The 18,496-nt window shown below is 40.7% G+C and overlaps 1 long non-coding RNA gene across 1 annotated transcript in view; it reads left to right on the top strand.

The window, feature by feature from the left end:
• The window catches only part of LOC140913890 (uncharacterized), a 39,874-nt gene extending 22,166 nt beyond the window's left edge, over window positions 1–17,708 (top strand). Inside the window, exons 2-3 of the long non-coding RNA XR_012159688.1 lie at window positions 15,621–15,853; window positions 17,624–17,708. This is a non-coding gene — a long non-coding RNA (uncharacterized lncRNA). The remainder of the gene's footprint in view (window positions 1–15,620; window positions 15,854–17,623) is intronic.
• Window positions 17,709–18,496: the final 788 nt, after the last annotated feature.

Genomic DNA, 18,496 nt, shown 5'->3' with positions numbered 1-18,496 from the left:
GCTATTTATTTGTTCCATTAGGAGCTGGGAAGGAAGGATGACTGTTCTGAGACAGAATGTTTACTTAGTATTTTAATGGCCAGATTACCTCCTATATGGGAAAAACCTGTTTGGGTACAGATCTCCATGATTTTCTACCTAATTGTTTTTTTCCACTGAAGGCATCTGATGAAGTGGGCTGTAGCTCATGAAAGCTTATGCTCAAATAAATTTGTTAGTCTCTAAGGTGCCACAAGTACTCCTTTTCTTTTTACCTAATTGTGTGTGTGTGTGGTGGGGTGAATTGCTTAAGTGTACTAAGGTTAGCGTGGGAAAGGGGGACCTGTACCCTGAACCCATGGATGTCCCAAGATCATCCCAGATCTTAGGACTCTTGGCTGAGGTCAAGATCATTCCTATAGAGAAGGTTCTGTGCCTCTTTTTTTACCATTAATTCCTCTAAGAGCCAGGTTACCATGTTCTGCCTTCTTGAAATTGCCCAAAAACCTCTTGCAGGGGGGATTTCTATGGCAGGATGTGCAAACTGGGCTAGGCACTGCTGGATGAGTCAGCATTATCTTACCTGGGGAGTCCTGGCAATTTCTAGAGGGAAGGATTTGGGGAGAGTGGCCCTTCCTCCAGCCCAATCTCCTCTGGAATCACAAAGCTTGGCCTGGGATTCTTTCAGGGAGCCTCTGAATCTAGGGGCATGTGCTGTGGGGATGCAGCTCCCCAGCCCTATGTTTGGGTGCTGCTCCCCCAGTTGTTGCTCCCCTCAGTTCTGTGAAGTGGAGAGGAGCATGTGGCCCTTTAACAGTTGTACATTGGCAAATGGGTTTTTTCAAGATGATGCCTTTGGTGGTCAAATAGCCTAAAATGCAATGGTTCTTAAGGTGATGAATAGGGATGTGAGAATTCCATTTCCCCCCCAGAATCATTGGGTGTGAAATAGTGGCATTACTGTCTCGTAGATATTTTAGCAAATGCAAATCAAGACAATAATAACTGCTATGGAGAGAGGTCTCTGTGGCTGTGGATAGGGTGGGAAGCTTGTAAGGAAAAGGAAGGGGATTTGACCATGGGATGGGGCATCCATAGGTTTATTTGAGCCTCTCTTGTATCTGTGGAATTGGGCTGGATGTCATGGGAAAACAGGCTTTGTTGGGAGACTTCTATTCTGTCGTCCTAGAGGATACTCTTTCTTGTGGCATCTGGGCATTTCTTCCTCTGCAGATCTTAACCAGAACATGAAAAGGAGTGAAAAATGGGGAAAAAGACAGAACAACTAAAACCATTATTAGTATGTCAGAATCTTAAACCAGTTCCACTTCCATTTGGTTCTAAAAATGAGCAAAAGTTCTTTGGAGTGGGAGAGTAAGTGGAGATCTTAGGTTTTGTGGACCTGCTTCTTCCTTCCCTATACACAGGTTACATCTGCCAAGTGCTATGAGTGTGTCCTGTGTATCTGGTTAGATGTTGCATATTTCAGAAAATTAAGTATTGCAGGCTAAGCACCTGCCTGTCTGTATCTGCATCACTTGGAAAATAGCTCTGTGGCCTCTAAGTGTTTGCACAGGATGCATGAGCTGAATAAACTGAGGAGATAGAGGAGCTTAGTGCTATTTCTTCTGTTCACATGAATGATGCCATGATTGATTTCAGAAAAAGAAAATTGTTTCCCTTGAGAAGTCTATTACCATTTGCTTGAATTCCTTGATGCTGTCTTCACTGTATGGGAAGAGCAGGGAGGTCTCCTCCTGGGAAGAAGCAAGGTACAGACTACAGTACTTAAAAATGAAATGGCACCTCTGGATAAAATGTTCTGTGACCTATAAGATTTGGAATGGGTCAGACAGATTATACACAAGATGACATTTAGAAGTGAAGCTATCCACTGACAGCTACTGTACTGCATAGAGAAACCAGATATATACAGGTACAGCATAGGATTTCTTCACTGCAGCATAAAGTTTACCAGGAGGATGTTAAACTGTGAGGCAACCACAAGATGTTTAGCTGATCAGATGAGACTCATTAATATGATGAGGTGACTTTTAAAGAGAAACTGTCAGCTCAGATTAGGTCCAAAGGAGTTTTGGTTTTTTAACATGTGGAAGGGAGAGGAGAATAAGGCAATGGGGTTTGCAAAACCTAAGATGAAGAGAAATGTTTTCATTAGTTACAAATAAGAAAAGACAATGTTTATTGAGAAACTTTTCCCTGCAGCGGCATGAACCCAAATACAACAGCATTGTGCTGGGGCATGAGTAAAGAGAATTAAATGAAAATGACTAATCTGATTTTGCTGAACCAGTCAGAATGAAAAAAGTCAGTGAACTGCATCCGTATTGAAGAGTAGAGATGGACTTCAGCCATGGAGGTTGGGTGCAGATGTGGATCAGAAATCCAAACTTTACTCAAGTGTTCTGGTTCAGCCAAGTTTAGAGCAAAGCAAAATGCAAAGCTTCAATCTGGATTGAAACTTCCTCAAAGTCCAAAGGAATGTTTTTTGGATCTACTAATCTGGTTTTGGATGCATCTCTCATGAAAAATTAATTAAGTTTTAAAAATTTTTTCTCTGCTAATAATGTAAAGTGGACTAATAACAAATAATGATAATTGCTGTCAAAGATTTGTATCCTGATGATTTTGCTTTTTCATAGGTGACTGTAAAAAAAGAGTATTGTGCATTGAATTAAGACACAATAGGGACAGAGAGGATCTGAGGCTAGATGGAGCACAGGGATGTCAAATTGGCTCTGGTAAAGTGTAACTGGAATGCTGGCAAAACTGCCAAACTTGCAAATCAGCTTACATTTTGACAGGTTACATTTGTGGGGTTTGTCTTTAGATACAAAATGCAATCTTTTGCATCCATTCCTCTCCAAATTATTATAAAAATGGCCCAAACTATTAACAGGATGGTGGCGTTTTTAGAAAACAAAATGTGGCATACAATATTAACAAAATTACCTATTTTTGCTGCAAAATTTAAGGACTGTTACTGTGATTAGTAACCTCTTTGCCCAGTAAAGAATGTATTCAATAGTTATCTTTTTAAGAGGAATGTGAACTAATCACCAGATTAATTGGCCATAGCCACAGGAGCTAATCAGTGCTGTTGGAACAATTTTTACAGTGGGGGTGCTGACGGTGGAAACCAGGTATTTGGGTTGCTATTACTACTTCAAGCCAGGGGGAGTGACAGCACTCCCAGCACCCCTAGTTCCAGCACCTATGCAGCTAATACCCCCTTACTGGCACCATCATCACTGAGGCAAATCCCAAAGGGACATAGCCTTCTTGCACATTGAGTGCCATCCAGATTGATTTCTAGCTAGGTACTTAAGAAGCCTGGCTGGATATTCAGTCCATCATTGGTGATCTCATTGTGCAACTAAAGCTTTTGGTCACTGAACGATCACCGGCTGAATAGCAGCACTCCTTGGTCATGCAGAAGGCACAATGAGAGCTTTAAATGAGTAAAGTAGTGTAGATCTCACCAGTGTTTCCAACTTTCATAATTTTATCTTTCAATATTTTTCTTAAAGCTCCACTTGTTGGAATCAGAGTATTGTAGGAGAATCTCAGCTTTCGTTTTAAAAGGGTATCTTTCTAGCCCTCGTGGTTGCAGAGAGAAGCTTGAATGTGTGGTGGGAGTGCATCCTAAAGGCTCAGAAACCAGAAGAAAACAGACCCTCCCCTACCCCATCTACCATTTTTGTAAAATCTCATGATTTTTTAAGTTGATGCCCTCATTTTGCAGGTTTGGCGATTTTTGAACAAGTGGGGTTGGAAATACTGTGTCAGTTTTACATCTTATTCAAAGCCCAGCCCTTCCAACAGAACGTTGCCCTCCAACACCCTGGGAAATTTGTTCGGCTGTTGACTCAGAGAAGAGCGCTTCCTTCAGATCCACCAATGCCACTTCCTGTAGCAAATGAATATTCTTTAGTGGTCTTCCGACCAAATAACAGTGCTGCCCAGTATAAATGCTTATGACTTACAAGCTCCCACGCTGGGGTGGTAGAGCCCTTCATTCAACCGTAATACAAAAAAAAACACTTAAAGGGATTAGGAATCATTGCTCGGTGTCTTAATCTCGCTGTTACTTTCATTACATTTTTAAAGGGGTACAGAGTCAAAAGTACAGTGACACAGATGGGTGTTATTTTAGTCTGCTTCTGTTTGAAGGATTGAGGCTGCTGAATCCAAATGAGTTTTCAGGACTGAAGGTCTGGTCCTGAGAGGTGTATGGAACAACCCCAACTTCGTACTATTATAGTCAATGGGAGTTATGGGTTCTCAGCACCACCTGTGTAAGTTACCTGCCACTGTTGCATAAGGATGTTGGTGTAGCTGCAGAGACCAAAGGTAACCATCCATTTTGGGAGGGGATGTGGACTACAAGCCCCACCAGGTTCTGGTTGCCATTGTGTCAGAGTTAAATAACCTTTAAATAAAAATAGCATTGCTGTTAAATAGAATCTCAGAGGGCCTTAATAAGGAGAACATATATGGTACCAGGAGTGGTGTTGCTTTGAGAGCAACCAGGCAGAGTTTTCACAGCAGTTCCTGAGGCATGACTGCACATACACAGCCAGCAAGGAGGGACAGCCTGAGCCACCATCAGAATTAAGGTGTGGCGGCATCATGGAAGTGTTTCAGACAGACGTTATTGTATGTTGTTGCAGTGAATGCAGACACAATGAGTGGTGCCAGGAGAATTAACTTGTAGCTGGTCTGGAGATGCTAGATATATTTAGTAATTTCCAGCTCTCACCCATGCACGGGACTGATTTTGATATGGTCCCAGTGCAGTATGAAGCTTATTGAGTGCCTAGAAAGAATTCAACTTCTGGAACACAAGAGTGCAAACTATTTATACTACTGTGGGGCCTAAAGGCCACAGCTGAGATCAGGGTGCAAATATGTGGCAAGACACATCATGTGCCTTGAAGAGCTTACAGTCTAAATAGACAAGAGAAACAAAGGTACAGGGAACTGAAGTGAAGCTCAAGGCCACATAGCATGTCAATGGCATAGACAGGACTAGAACCCAGATCTCCTGATTCCCATACAACTGCCCCAAACACTAGATTATATTGCTTCCCAAGGCCTTCAGACCTTTTAATAAAGCCCTGCTGTTATTGCTCTGGGGCCCCTTTCTGAAATATACATGGAAGCAAGCTAGGGCACCACAGCTGCTGTATCAAATAGCTCCTTCTTTTGGGAGAATTATTCCTTTAAACCAAGAGCTGGGAGTTGGGACAAAGGTGAACTTTGACTTTCTTTTTCTCTTTCTCCTCTTTGCAAGTGGTGCAGTGATCCAGGTACTAAAGTAGTAGGGCATTCACTAGTGTGTATCTAATGCTAAAGTTTTAACTCTTACATGTTTGGCAATCAGCAGCGACGAAAAGGATGTAGAAAAGAAGTGCATGCTGGGCTATGGAATTTGGGGCCATTTTTTGGCATAGCTGTCCTGTCCTCTGGAGAGTGGCATAGGTCCTGCAGTGTTTGGAAAAGAGCCCTGCTCCTATCTATCTATCTAAGCCTCATTTATGCATTCTAGTAGCAGGAAGAGGGCTGGCTTGGACAACAGTCCTGTCCTCAGCCTATCGTATTGCTGCTCAGCTGTGCCTCTGTATGTCAGAAAGGAAAACAAAAAGCAAAGCCTGAGAGGTAAGCTGAGCAGTGTGAATGCTGAGCCCTCTGCTCAGTTTCCATTTGGAAAATGATAGATGAGTCCTAGCACCACTGTGAATGTGCCTAGCGATGGAGCTCAAAGGACTTTGCAAAGACAAAAAGCAAAGAGCACGTCTGATTGCTAAATATATTTCAAATCCATTCATTCAATGAAGTTTGGGCAAGGGGAGATTTTCTTTTGTGGGAACGTTTGACCAACCCTTACAGACTAAGCCGCTTGACACAATTCCTACTGAGAGAGATAATGGCAGAATACCGTGAATTGATAAAGAAAGGGTCTTGTGCTCTCTAAACGGCTGGTCAGATATTTAAATACCTATATCAAGCATGAGTAGGGTACAGAAAAACCCAGATTCAAAGAGACTTTCTCACATTCATTCACACAATTAGTGACTAGAGTGCTTTATCTTTCTCAGTAATACTTACATCTGTAGTGTTTCTAATTGGCTTCCCTGGTTGTAACATAATGGTTTGTGTGTATGTACCACTGCCCTTTAGTAAATGGAATATGTCAGACCTCATCATGAATAATTAGGCTCAGTCTGTCAATTGAACTATTAGAGCTGCTGCTTTGGCATTCTTTTACTTCTATTCAGAGACCATATGTAAAGGGTATAATGTTATAGAACAGTTCTAGGAATTAAGGTGTGAACACCATATTAAACATTCTTATTAACCATTATCCTCCCAACCCCATTTAGTACTTCCTCCTTTTTCTTTCTCCATCCACAACTGGAATCTTGTCTCCCTCTGAAGAAAATGTCAGTCTACTTATCAGTCTCGAAATTACAGGAAACTATCACCATAGATTAGGGATCGGCAACCTTTGGCATGCGGCCCATCAGGGAAAGTGGCAGGCGGGCTGGGATGGTTTGTTTACCTGCAGTGTCCACAGGTTCAGCCGATCGCAGCTCCCACTGGCCGCGGTTCCAGGCCAATGGGAGCTGTGGGAAGCGGCGGCCAGCACATCCCTCGGCCCGCGCCGCTTCCCATAGCCCCCTTTGGCAAACTGCAGCCAGTGGGAGCTGCAATCGGCCGAACCTGCAGACGCTGCAGGTAAACAAACTGTCCCAGCCTGCCAGCTGTTTTGCCTGATGGGCCGCATGCCAAAGGTTGCCGATCCCTGCCATAGATCAAAGAGCACTTGTAATGTGTGTTACTGGGGACGGTGCTTTTACAGGCTGAGTTTCCCAGACAGCCTGGGTAGAGCGCTGGGAAGCTCTTGTCATGCACAGCCAGTTGGAATCAGACACAGAATAAAGCAAATCTGTTACAAGCACTTTAAGTGCTCAGTGATCACTGAATACCACATAATGTACTGGCTTTGGGTGTGGGATTTTGCCACCAACAGGCTGGACCCACAGAGAACATTAAAGGACTAAACTGTCAAAAATGTATGTGTGTGGTGGTGGTGGTGGGGGGCGAAGGGAGTGAGTGTTTGAATATAGATATATTAAAATCAAAGCTTGTATTTTGTTCAGAATTTATCATGGCTTTTTACATTATGCAAATATAAATGTTGTTTAGAATTTTCAGTGAAGAGCACTTCTCAGTGTTAACATTCCTCTCCTAGCAACTTAGGTGGCTTCTGGTTATTCAAATATAAATGTCATTTAGAATTTTCAGCTTTTTCTTGCTTTGTCTCATTTTCACCTTCCTCCCCTCCCCCCCTTTTCCAGTGCGCAAAAGAAAAAGTGAGAGATAGTGGGATTTTTCTCCATCTTTTTGAACAGAATATTTTTTTGAAAGTTTGCAAATATTCATTCAATTTTCATTTTCATTGCTGCCAAACCCCCAGTGTTTGATGCAAAAATCTGTAGGTGCAAATTTTTCAGTCAGCTCTGTGAAAGGACCTTCCATTAGGTTCAGCTAAAGGAGATTTCCTGTAGCTCTAGAGGCAGTGGCCAGCATTTGTTTGGAGTGGAAGGATCATAGTTCCACCCCCAAATCTCTGTGTGTATTGTTATCCTTTATGTGGGTGAGACCGTATTTCCTTGTGGCACAAATTTCCTTACTGCCTCCCCAGTCCCTCAGCTGAGCTCTTCAACCTCCATCCACTCCACTCTTTGAGCAGTCTGGTGGCCTCACACTCACCACTGTTGTCTTCACAGTCATTAGCTCAGCATAGAACCGGTCATACAGGTTCCTTCTTTCTCCTGGCCTGACCTCCTGATAAGATGCCACTTTCCTGCTGCTGGTTCCTGGTCTGAGGGAGGAGTCAGGTACTGGAAGCCAGGCAAAGGTGAAGAATATAGGAGGATTAGTGTTCCCAGCAAGAAAGGGGTAGTTTGGGACTGGCAGATCCTAACATTCCCAAGATGGCTTGCTTCCCAGAAAATATTATCTCTTTTTTGCCCGTGGCACAGTGCCCCCAGAATCTCCCCCATATTTTGGAATGAGGAAATTTCCTATTGGTTAGTAATGAATGCATCCCTAATGACCAGTACTACTAGAAGGTGGTAAGTAAGGAATGGGAGGCCTATGAATTAGGTATTCTATCTCAGCTCTGCCACTGACTTGCCACACGACCTTGGAATTTACTTCCCTCCCCTGCTTCAGTTTCCAGTTGGAGAAAAGGAGATAATACTTCCTTGTTTGGTAGAGATATTGGGAGCCTTATTGGTTAATGTTTGTAAAGCACTTTATAAATCTCGTCTAATTGAGATTCAGAATAACCACGTGAGGTGGTCAGAACCCCACTTTTTAGATGGATAAACTGAGATAAAAAGTGAAGCCACCTGTTCCTGGGCAGTGGCAGAGATGCAAAGAGAACCTAGCAGTTCTGACTCCCAAACCAGTGCTCTGACCACGAGGCATGATTCCAGAATGAGGCTATGCTCTATATCTGTTTCCCTAGTATTAGAAAATGAAATATTTGTTTATGGTTGTCTTTGTACTAAAGCACTGGTTCTCTACATGATGGTTGCAAATAGATCAAGTGGGGGTTGGAACCACTTTCTTTTTCTTTATGGGGTCCCAAAACTTTTTTTTGTTGGACCATAGGGTCACAGTATGGAAAAGGTTGAGAACCACTCTAGTGGGGTATATTGAAGATGATGAAAAGGAAAGATGCCCTATCTCTGGGTTTGGAATGCCACCAGTAAGAAAATAGGTAGTGAGCAAAGTGCCTGTTTTAGTTCCTAAGTCTCTCTGGCAAATGTATATATTTCTGCAGAATAATCAAGTGACCTGACCGAGTGTAAATCCCTGGAGAAACAGTTCACCCCACATGAAAAGAAAATCTAAGAAATGTCACCCCCACTACATTGAGCTAGGAACATGATCAACCTGAGAATTAGATAGCATGGAAACCTTTGTACACTTTGTGTTAACCTTTTATGTCTGTGAAGGACAAATGATAAACCCTTTACCCCGCTGCATTCAGTCTCTCTGCTGGTTCCACTCTAATTAAATGTGGATTTGATGTAAACCACAATCCAGACTTGTTGTGAATTCAGAAAATGTTGGCTTCATTATTCTTGTCAGGCTGCAAAACTAGACCATGACAGATGAGTTTCTGAGCATTTGCTGATCGTTCATCTACAAAACATAATAGTTTGATTCTTTCACTTAGGGCTATTTACAGAAACAGCATTTGATTAATTGAAGCATCAGTGCTCAGTGAATTGTCTTTATTTTTCCCTCCTTAAACTAGATTTCAGTGTATCCTAAGAAAATTTTCTTTAATAACATGATGCAAATGGGAGATAATTTTTCCTAATAAAAGGAATGCATGATTTCTTTAACCTTAATATATGAACAATAATACTTTTGACTGCACCCACCCACACAAATATACAGTAAGCCAGCTAACAGATAGCAATCAAGTATTTTGGGGTTATTGAGGCAATACCTAAATAATTCAAATTAGTCAAATCCTCTAGAATCAAATGGAGTAGTCACAGCTTCAGGAGGGTTAAGTGCAAAATTTAATTTGTGCTAATCTGCCTTAGAGAGCAGAAACACAAAATATACTATTTGCATCACTTACCTGTTTTAGAGTTCGCTTGTTTCTCTCTCACACACACATGCACACTCATTTAAATAGATATGTATATACATTTTCTATAATTGATTTTAAAAATAATACTGTATATTTCTTTTTTTTAATTTACACTTTCTTCTGCAGTTTTGTGCCCACAAATAACAATAGTAATGCAAGAGAACCAGACAGGGAAATGGATTATAAACAAAAGGGAAACTAACCAGTCTAGTTTCATGGTTCAAGATGAGTGAAATGCACAAAGCAAGGTCAGCATAGACCATGTACAATGAATTTTTGAAAATTAGTAGCTTTAATAATCTAAGGTATAACTAGTAATACAGTTAAGGATTTAAAAAACAAACAAAACAAATGCCTAAGAACACGAGGGCCCTCATAATTCGTAGTGTACTGAAATTGCACCAGAGATAAATTTCACTCATGATTTTTTCTTGCAAATGTCCCTTTGACTTGATGTGGGATGTTACATATACAGAAAGATTACGCCAATAAAATCTTTCTCCAGTTCAATATTAACTGCTTGTTTAGGATTAAAATTCGCAGAGTGTTACCAAACTTTTAGAAATACACAGATGACACACTCAACTCAAAAGCATAAAATTATAAAATTACACTATAAAATTATAGTGTAACTTCCTGCCAGTCATGCTGAATATTTTGCAGGTGAACAAAATGGGAATTGTTTTTTCAAGGTTTCCTTCTGTTTTAAGGTTTATGTATTTTTACGTATTAATAGAATGATGTAGCGCAGCAAGTGCGCACAGTGTCTTACAGACAGGGAAAGAAAAGGTCCTTGCCCCAAGGAGTTTACAATGTATCTTAGCCAAGTAAGGTACATAACGGACAACAGTTCAATGGCCTTTCTACAGTTCAGTGGACACAGTGAACTATATGCATACCCCAAATTAAAAAAAAATGTAAGAGGACCAGAAAAATAACAACAGAATAAAAGAGGTGGTTAGGGACAAAACAATTCCTTTAAATATTGGAAGTCAAATCTTGCTGAGGAAAATAGAAAGGAACATAAATTCTGGCAAGTCATGTGTGAAAGTACAATTAGGCAAGCCAAAAAAGAATTTGAAGAGCAACTTATAAAAGACACAAAAACTAACAGCAATTTGTTTTAAGTACATGACAAACAGGAAGCCTGCCAAAAAAATCAGTGGGGCCGCTGGATGATTGAGGTGCTAAAGGAGCACTCAAGGAAGACAAGGCCATTGCGGAGAAGCTAAATGAATGCTTTGCATCAGTCTTCGCTGCAGAGGATGTGAGGAGATTCACACACCTTAATCATTCTTTTTAGATGACAAATCTGAGGAACTGTCCCAGATTGAGCTGTCAATAGAGAAAAGTTTGGGAAAAAGTTGATAAATTAGATGGTAATAAATCACCAGAACCAGATGGTATTTGCCCAAGAGTTCTGAAAGAACTCAAATATGAAATCATAGAACTACTAACTGTATGTAACCTATTGCTTAAATCAGCCTTTGTACCAGCTGACTGGAGGATAGCAGAAGTAATGCCGATTTTTAAAAAAAGGCCCCAGAGGTGATCCTGGCAATTACCGGCCAGTAAGCCTCACATCACTACCAAGCAAATTGGTTAAAACTATAGTAAAGAACAGAATTATCAGCCACATAGATGAACACAATATGTTAGGGAAGAGTCAACACGGCTTTTGTAAAGGTAAATCATGCCTCACCAATCCATTAGAATTCTTTGATGGGGTCAACAAACATGTGGACAAAGGTGATCCAGTGGATATAATGTACTTGGACCTTCAGAAAGTCTTTACAAGGTCCCTCACAAAAGGCTCTTAAGCAAAGTAAGTAGTCATAAGATGAGAGGGAAGGTCCTCTCATGAATCAGTATCTGGTTAAAAGATAGGAAATAAAGGAGGAATAAATGGTCACTTTTCACAGTGGAGAGAGGCAAATAGTCGAGTCCTCCAAGGTTCTGTACTGGGACCATGTGGTTCAGCATATTCATAAATGATCTGCAAAAAGGGTTAAATGGTGAGGTGGCAAAGTTTGCAGATGATACAAAATTGCTCAATATAGTTAAGTCCAAAGCAGACCGCAAAGAGTTACAAAGGGATCTCACAAAACTGGGTGACTGGGTAACAAAATGGCAGATTAAATTCAATGTTGATAAATGAAAAATCATGCACATTGGAAAACATAATTCCAACTATATGTAAAAATTACCAGGGTCTAAATTAGCTGTTACCACTCAAGAAAGAGATCAAGGAGTCATTGTGGATAGTTCTCTGGAAACATCTGCTCAATGTGTAGCGGCAGTCAAAACATCTAACAATGTTAAGAACCATTAGGATGAGGATAGATAATAAGACAGAAAATATCATAATGCCACTACATAAATCTATGGTACACCCACACCTTGAATACTGCATGCAGTTCTGATCATCCCATCTCGAAAAAAGAGAGATTAGAATTGAAAAAGTTCCAGAGACAGGTAACAAAAATGAATAGGGGTATGGAACAGCTTCCATATGAGAAGAGATTAAAAAGATTTCATTTTAGAAGAGAGTTGACTAAGGGGGGATATGCTAGAGGTCTATAAAATCATGAATGGTGTGAAGAAGTGAATAAAGAAAGTGAATAAAGAAGTATCACATAACAAGAACCAGGGACACCTAATGAAATTAAGAGGCACCAAGTTTTAAACAAACATAAGGAAGTACTTCCTCATACAGCACACAGTCAACCTGTGGAGCTTATTGTCAGGGGATGATGTGAAGGCCAAAAGTATAACTGGGTTCAACAGGAATTAGATAAATTCCTAAAGGATAGGTCTATCAGTGCTTATTACCTAGGATGGTCAGGGAATGCAACCCCATGCTCTGGGTGTCCCTAAGCCTCTGACTGCCAGAAGTTGCGACGAGACAACAGGGGATAGATCATTTTACAAATTGCTCTGTTCTGTTCATGCCGTATGAAGCATCTGGCACTGGCCACTGTTGGAAGACCGGATGCTGGGCTGGATGGACCATTGGTCTGACCCCAGTATGGCTGCTTTTATGATCTGCTTGAGAGTTCCAAGCTAGCAAATGTCATTGCTTACAGGTACCAATGATGAAGAAATGCATGAAGGAATGGCCCTCAGTTGTCAAATACCACATATACTCCAGAGAATACAGCCAGATCTTCAAATAATTGATTGTGTCTTCTAAACATACATCAGCTATATCCATGTAGTTCGACTGATGCTGATTTACACCAGCTTAGGATCTGGTCTGTGTTTCCTACAGTTTGATTCTTTGTTTTCATTTAAGTGTGTGCTTCTCAGAGGATAAGCACTGAGCTGTAGTTCTTAAGTATAAAATAAATAACTGACTTTGGGATAAACATTTTATTTCTGCCAGATACCTTGGGCTTGGGCTTGAGCATGCTGTTATCAGCCAAGACAGTTTTATCTTGGAAAGAATTTCCTTGCTGTCTGGCTCTGAACATAAACACCGCAAGATCTTGAAAGTGCCAAATCATCTGGTCTGCAAAAGAGGTGAAGGGAAGTGAAAGGCTGTGAGGATTCAAACCTTTCCCTAAGGCTTGGGTTAAGAAAAGGCAGGCTCTTCAGAATCAGCTCCTGCATATCTGTCATTAGAATGAGCTAATCTGAGCCATTCGCACAGCCCAGGGAGATGATGTGTGCTGTTTTCTGCTCCATTTGTAATATTGCAAATCTGTACAAACAGAACTCATTTGTGATTTTCTCTGTTATCATTAGAGTCCTTATTATGGGAGCAGAAGTGACCACAGTAGATAAGGCTGTAGAACTGGTTCAGCTCTAACACCCTGTTTTCAGTGTCTCATAACTCTCTGAAAGTTTTTACCTTTTGGGCAGAAATTGTCTGAAATTAATTTTTGGCTTGAAAGTGAGCAAAAAGAGACCAGTGTTTTGGAGATGAGTGACAACAATACACTTCTCCCATTCTAACAGGGTTTTTTTTTTTTTTTTGGTATGTAGTGTTATTGTAGCTGTGTTCGTCTCAGGGTATTAGAGAAACAAGGTGAGTCAGGTAATATTTTTTATTGGACCAGCTTCTGTTGGTGAGAGAGACAAGTTTTCGAGCTTACACAGCTTTTCTTTAGGTCTGGAAAACAGACTCAGAGTGTATTTAGCTGTGGCACTCTGAATACATTTTCCAGACCTGAAGAAGAGCTCTGTGTAGCTCGAAAGCTTGTCTTTCTCTCACCAACAGACGTTGATCCAATAAAAGGTATTACTTCACCCATGCTGTCTCCCTATATTTTTTTTACCTTAAGTGGCTGGGAATAAGAATTTAAATTTGGCAGTGAAAGAGCCCTGATGAAGTTTGATTAGATTTAACTAAGTACAACCCTTTCAAAATCATATACCACGCATGCACAGAATGCATTATACAGGTGTGCAATAGTTGTCTGTCTTTGTTTAGTTTTGTTTTGGGGTCATCCCCAGCACCCCTAAACTTGTTAGGAGCGCTGGTAAGGATGGCTGTATGGAACACGTGTGGTCTCCAGCAACGAGTTGTGAGAATGTGTTTGGCCCAAATGGTTAGCCAGTTCTTGGGACATTACTGGATTGTTTTCATTAGGAGGAGAAATTGATGCTAGAATAGGTATTTTTTGGTGCAGTCCTGTTTATTTCCAAAGAATGTACACAAGGTTTGGTTTCCCTGAACACGATAGGAACAAACAGCAGCAGCCAATTTCCTTGCTCACAATTTCCAAGCCTGCATCTCCAGCAAGTCCTGTGCCCCAAGAAGCTCCATCTCTCTCTGCTCTTTCTCAGGGCCACTCTCATGACTGGTTCTCTCTCTGTCTGCTGGATCTCTCCTGGTTTTCTGCCTCTTACACGCACAGCTGCAACCAATCCATCCCCAATCCCCTGCATTTGCAACTAGTCCCAGGGAAATCCCTTAGACCATATGGCTTAACTGGGGCTGCATGGGATGGTGTATTTGAGATTTGTCTAGCCAACTACTGTCAGGTAGACTTCATTGACTGCAAAATCCCTCTGTGCAAAAATTATCCTGAGAATGGGCTGGATTTGCAGTCATATTATACTTCCTGGACAGGGGGAAAGGGCACCTTTCAGGTATATGACACTAAATTTATGACAAGCACATTGATCCCTTTCTCTTTTATTAGACTCTTGCTTTGATTCATCTGTGAAGCAATTTAATTATTCAGGCACCTAGCCATTGGATCAGGCAAATCAAATGGGGATTTGCAAGAGCTGGTCACATTGGATAAAGCACATCAGGAAGGGCTAATAAAACCAGGCCCGCTATGTAAGATGGAGAACACAGTTTACTTACAGCATCACCAATACATTGCTGCCTGTCAGAAGGAAAAGGAGAAAAATAAATAGAGCCTGATTATTCTAAAGACATTTAGCTATTTTTCATCCTTTCTCACTTTAAAATAATAAGTAGTTATTTTATTTCAGCGGTTTGGCTCATGTAAAGTACTGTTTCAGATTAAGATTCCTAATTATGCATTTAAATGGAAGAAGATTGTGATTTAAATGCCCATTGATTGCTAGCAAGATATTTAATATGGATTAACGGAAGTTCAAATGCATATACTGCGTAGCTGTTATGTAGTTTAAATTAGTGAGAGGTGACTCTGCAAAGACATTGTCATAGCAAGCTAAAAGTTCAAATCCTCACCCCAACTATTTGAACTATCCAAGCCACCTGGCATGGGCATCCTGTAAGAGCAGGTTCTTGCAAATTTGCAGTACTTACCTTCTAATCTATTACATTCTATATAGTTTCTTAGTACTGTAGTATGCGAGCACCTTCCAGAAAGGCATTAAGCGACACAATCAGCATCTGTTATGTGTAGTTTGTTCTTTTTCTCATCCTTTCCTCACTGTTGTTCAGGTGGGAAATAAATATAAACACTGATTTTTCTGTTCTCTTTAGGTATTTATTCCATGACAACCCCCATGACATCTGTATGCCTTAGAAGTTAGAGATGGAGAATACCTGCTAGATCTTCTAGGCTGACCATGTCCAAAGGAGAATATGGAACCTGATTCTGATCTTACTCACTCTGAAATGATCCAAGAATAATACCCCCTTCCTCCCGCTCCCCCCACATTGAAGGCAATTGAATGACACTTTTGTGAGATCAGAATCAAGCCCAGGGTCTCCAGGTTTGTGAGAACTTTTGCATGCTATGATGGCAATTAGTCTTGTAGTGGTAGAAGTGCAAAGAAGCATGACATTGCTGGGGGGGGGAGTGGAGGAAGAGTGAGAGGGGAATTAAATGAACTTTTTTTGAGCCCGTGAAAAGGGTTGGTTATTATTATAGCCACGTTAAAGTCCACTAGGCAACATTTCAATCCTAAACTAGTTAGCTCCGCCCTCTAACCTCAGTTGTGTGGAGTGTGTCACTGAATAGAAGCAAAACACAGCCCTTTTTCTTGATTAGACTATTTGCCTTTCAGACCTTCTTTCTCACCCCCCCCCCTTTTTTTGCATGTTAAAAGTAACTTAAATCTTTGCAAACAATCAATAGAATTGATTTGTTTAATGGGCTGTATGACTGATGGCGTCAGCTGGCAGGTAAATGATATTTGTCTAGAAGATAAAGGATGACCCGTGACCTATAAGTCTGCCCTTGCTTAAATGTCAGTATGACAACAAGTTGGGGCACATTTACATTTCTGGGAGGAAATAACAACTTGAAAAAACATTTCAGAAATGTTAGCCTTACTGAAGAGGGAGCAGTAATAAGGAAAGAGAATTGAGGGGAATCGGTATCCTGAACTGAAACATAAATCCTTTTAAAGACCATTTGCACTTGAAATGTTTATTCAGTTTTATGTGAAGAAGGCATCAAGTGCCATTCTTGGAATGAAGTGTATGTTTTAGTAATTAATCCCTGGTGCATTCATTAATATGGGCAAAATCTTAGCACAGGCGATATAGGAAGAACTTTGACATCCAAAAGCATTGAATAAAGTCAGTGCTTTGAAATGCATACGAAATTAGTAAGGAAATACAGGAGCGAATGTGATGACGATAGCTATCATGATGACATACTTGATGAGCTATATATACACACTTTTTAATTAAAGGAACACTATAATCTTGAAATCTAGTCCATTAAAAAAAGTTTGAAAGTAGTTTCAGAAGCCATCCTGTCCCTAAATTCCCCTGCAACTTTTGTGATTTTAAAATCACATATTCCTGTTTCCTAAATGGTTTTCTCTTTCATGCAGAGGTGTGAAAAATCTAGACCATTAATGATGGAAACTGACCATGGCTCCAGGATTGCTACTGCTAAGGTGCAGGTGTGTCAGTGTGAGGCCTAGCTTACTGAACATAGAGGGGAAATGGGCTAGACGTGTATTGGTGTCAAATGCACAAAGGGTTACTAGTAAAGGTTATTTATAAAAAATTGGAGATACAAAATTTCTAGGCAGAACTGCAATTTTTAAATGGATTTGTGTCCCTTTTAAAACTGTGTAAATTCTAGTTGTGACTATGTATTCATTCTTTCTTTGGGAAGACAAGGACTTAGAAGATCCTCAGCCTATCTTTAGTTTCTCTACTTGCCTAAAGTTTGCCCAGTCATCATTACATATTTTTCATTTTTTGCTTATGATTTGAACAAACAATCCATACACAGGCTCCTAGTACCAGGCCAGATCCTGCAACGTGCTGACTGCCCTCATTTCCCATTCCCATAGCATTTTACAGGCTTGGCCCTAAAAGAGGATGTATAAGAAATATGGTTTTGAACACTAATATATGTATAAGCCTTTTTTGTTGATAAATTGGGCCCATAAGACTTCTTGTGATTAAAAGCCTAACCAGTTGTAGTGAAAAGCTAGAGCTACCCATATTGCTGTTATTAGCATATAAATGCTAATCTCTGTCAGAGCTGGACGTAATCATGAAATATGTCATCATTCCAGGATGAAGCTTGGAGTTGCCTAGGGTCCCATAACATTACGGCGACGCCGCAGCAGCGCTCTTGTTATGGTTGAAGAGGAACATTCATTATCAGCTTCTGTTTTCTGAGGCTTGTAATTTTACAAAAATTTACTTTTTGGATAAAGTGTCTCAGACTTATTTTAGTGGCAAAGGTGATTTTTTTTTTTTGGTGGGAGAATTTAATAAAATACAATCTGACCTTTTGTCTGAGGAAAAGGAAAAGTTGTTTTTCCTTCTTAATTATTCACGATTCTTATTTGTACTCAGATAATTGGCAAATATCTTCTTTATCATTAAAATGCCATGGACCTAGTGCTCACTCTGGGACAGACATCTTTGAAATATTTCAAGACAGAAGGTGTAGAATCATTAAACTTATGTGAGCTGATTTTCCAGTGCTCAACACCTAGCAGCTTCGCTTGGAACCCCACTTCTCCGGGGGCCCCTAGCACAGCCCTGGAGGTGGCCTGGAGGCAGAGGAGTTGCCCTGGAACCTCCTTTAAGAGGATTCTATCTAGGGTAAGTTAGAAGACTTTGCTCCGTAGGTTTGCAGGAAAGGAGTAGTTGAAATAATTAGCAGCTCACCAGTCCTGCCCCGCAGCCCCAACACTAGAATATGGAACTCCAATGGGAGGCTTCTGTGGATTCAGGGAAAGATGAAGGCTGCTGCAAAGGAAGAACTCCTCCGATCCATACACCCCCATCCACCATGATCACAGGGGTGGGTTCTGTTTATGCACATGAAGAATTTGGAACTTACTGTTGTATTGTAGTTCTGCTATTCTATGTAGAATGTAGGGAGAGGTGTGCCAGTTTGGCTCAAACTGACCCATAACTTGAAACTCCACCTAAAG

Source organism: Lepidochelys kempii, chromosome 6, assembly GCF_965140265.1.
Source record: "Lepidochelys kempii isolate rLepKem1 chromosome 6, rLepKem1.hap2, whole genome shotgun sequence".
Taxonomy (NCBI): Eukaryota; Metazoa; Chordata; order Testudines; family Cheloniidae; genus Lepidochelys; species Lepidochelys kempii.
Note: the sequence above shows the minus strand (reverse complement) of the source record. Positions and strands in the feature narration are given on the sequence as shown.